General features: G+C 46.1%; 1 pseudogene; it reads right to left on the bottom strand.

Annotated features, from left to right (window-relative positions):
• Positions 1-1,155: 1,155 nt before the first annotated feature.
• LOC139548653 (zona pellucida-like domain-containing protein 1 pseudogene) lies at positions 1,156-2,599 on the bottom strand (annotated as a pseudogene).
• Between the last annotated feature and the right edge of the window lie 518 nt (positions 2,600-3,117).

The following is a 3,117-nucleotide window of genomic DNA, read 5'->3' as shown; positions in this document are numbered from 1 at the left end:
TGTGGGGGTCATAGGGCAAAACGGAGAACACCATCATGTTTGTGAGAGTCTCCCCTTTCTTCGGGGGGGGGGGGGGTTCATATTAGTTTGTAGCCCAGATGCTACAGACAAAAGTTGAGACATCAACGTTACTGACTTCAGACGGTAGCAATCTTTGCTATCCCTATTGGCGGGATGCGTAGGTGGTTTGCCTTTCACTCTGGAGACCCAGGTTCGCTTCCAGCTCCCTCCGTTCGCTACATTGGTGTCAGAAGTGGGGATGGTGGCTGTGAGGCAGTCGGAACACATGGCCCCAATGTGTGAGGGGCGCTGAGGTTAGTCGAAGCACGTGCCTTCCCGTTTGTAGGAGGCAGTCTAGTAATTCTCGCCACGTTACAATTAGTTATCCAGCCATCTTACCAGCACCAGCTAGCTTTCTAGCAGGTTGTTTAATGAAGAAGATATATATTTTTTTATGAATATGTTCACTATGTTTGTGAGATTAGAACAACTTTCCAGTGATAAATATAGCTAGTTATCTACAAAAACAGAATCAGACAATTAATCACCCACAAATTGCTCACTCACCGTAACAGCAGATTGGTCAAGTGATCCTTTTAGAGCATGCAGCAGGTTTGAAATATAATGTAAGCCCCGCCTTCGTAATTGAGTCAACCAACCACATTAATTCTTCCTTTGGGGCAGAGCTGTCTTCATGGCCGCGTTCACACATTTAATCGTAAATACGGCCTTCCTACTGGGATAAATGCACGTGAACACCCCTCCAACTTGTCGTTACGACTAGGAAACTTGGCCGGGATCTCTTTCCCACATGCTGAACACTGACTTCACGCACCACAAACATGACCGTGATTTCGGCTGTCAATGGGGAGAACGGTTCTTGCGTTCCTTCTGAGCTCCGAGCACGTGAACGCTCCAAGTAGTTCCTCCCAAGTAGAAAAGTTGTCCCTCCGATCACTCCGACAGGACGTGAACGCTCCAAGTAGTTCCTCCCAAGTAGAAAAGTCGTCCCTCCGATCACTCCGACAGGACGTGAACACGACATACGTACATTAGTCATGACATTAAATGAGCACCTGCACAAAGCACTAGCTAAGCCTGTAATAGTGTCTTTACATAAACACTCTAAAAGGTGCATTGTTCTAATTCTTTAGTATACACAACATTAATCAGCTATAGCTGACAAATAACTAGAAAAACAACATCTCCCAAATGTAAACAAATGTGTAAAAAAGGCACGATACGTTGAGATCAGTCCTCCTCCAGAGTAGTGAGACCAGCAGGTGGACACACACGATCTCGAGCTGAGGACCCCATTTATACTCAAGTCAATGCCACCAACCTGACCTGTATTTAAAAGGGACAATGCCGTCTGTACTGCTGACCCATATTTCAACTCATTCGGGTGGAGCAGTCAACCCCTTTAATGGTTGAGTGTCCGGTAGAAGACTGCTGCCATTATAATGACAACGATGCAGAGGAATGCCAGAAAGCCCACTGCCACCCCAAGTCCTGTAGAAGTGTCTGAGTTGTCGCTGGCCGTCTCCTGTTCTTTTATTGCCACGACTCTTTCTGCTCTGATGGTGATCGGAGTGGAGCTAATGGTTGTGTACCCTGTCACTCCATCTACAATTTCGGGAACAGCACTCCTTCTCCTCCGGTTGTTACATTGTTTCAGAGTACTGCAGGTGCTCTCCTCACAGAGACGGGTGATGCAGTGGAGGAAGTAGGTGGACATCATCTCATTCGGTTGCTCCGTGAAGCGGAAGGCCGGGAAGGAGAAACAGGCACGTTGACTCTCTCCGTTTTCTTTGATGACGGTCATCGGGTCAACGTTACAAGGGACAAACAGGTTGAAGATAGTGGAGTTGTCACTGTCGGGTTGTGGAGAAACAGAGGCGTAGCATTGGTCCAGGAACACATGGTAATGAGAGGTCAGGTTGGTGGCTTGGACTCGAGTGTAGATTTCGGTCCTCAGCTCAAGACCCTGTTTCGGAATGATTAAGGGCGAAATGTAGTCGTCATCACTGAAAAGATTAAGACTCAAAGTGCTGATGAAAGTACCATTGTTGTCCTTAACTGCAATGGAAGATGCAGACGTATCGATCTGGGTGTTGTTGATCAGGTACTCTAGAGGATAGGAGCAGGAGTAATAATACTTCAGCTCTGTGTTGTAAGTGACTGGCCCTGTGGTGGGATCATATGATCGGACCAACCCGCTGATGTTGACTGTCTGGAGGTCGGAGAAGTCAGAGAATATTCCTGTGCCTGCAGCGCTGGTTGTCCCGAAGAGGCTGCCACAGGAATTGGTTGTGTTGAGGGGGAATTCAAACCTCACGACAGGTGGAATCACACTTTGATCTAAGGTTCCCTTGCAGGCTGGGTCATTCATGACGTGGTTGAGGATGAGCAGGGACTCGTTGTAGCCAGTGTATATGGCTGGGCAGATGAGGATAGACAGACCAATAGATTTGGTTCCACAAGTTACCGAGATGTCAGTGTATTGTGGCCGTCTTAAGTTTGTTCCACAGTCAATTAGTTGTAGTTGACTATTCTTTGCGATCATCACGGCAAAAAGTAAAAAGCTGAGAAGTTTCATTTTTGCAGTCCTTGCTGTGTTCATATCTTGACTGTCCTGCTGCATTACAGTTGCTCTTATAGCCAGGGCTCCTTCTTGGGATAGGACAGAAACAAGGTCAATGTTGCTCGGCGTATTCAAACGATTACATTCTGATGAGGGTGTCAAGCAGAGAAAATGGCCTGTTTCTTTTGTCAATGTTCTTTAGGTTCCCTTGGGCCGATATGATGTTTCATGGAGTGTTGAATGTAAACGAAACCGCTGTTGGCCTCATTTTGACTCCCAACAATACCCTCCTGACCTTTCCCAACAATACCCTCCTGACCTTTCTCATGACCCAGTGTGGTCATAAGAGAGCAGACAATGACCCAGAAGTTGAAGTTCTAGTCTGTTTATAAATCACATACACATGATTTAGGTGGAGAACAGTGCCATGAAATTCTGACTTGCAGGTTCACCTCGACAATGGAACAACAATCGAAAAGTAATTAAGTGAATAAAATAGTACAAAAAAATAAAAGCTAAATGAATAAAAATAT

The sequence above is a fragment of the Salvelinus alpinus genome, chromosome 21 (genome assembly GCF_045679555.1).
Source record: "Salvelinus alpinus chromosome 21, SLU_Salpinus.1, whole genome shotgun sequence".
Classification (NCBI taxonomy): Eukaryota; Metazoa; Chordata; class Actinopteri; order Salmoniformes; family Salmonidae; genus Salvelinus; species Salvelinus alpinus.
This window is presented reverse-complemented; position numbering and strand designations above follow the sequence as displayed.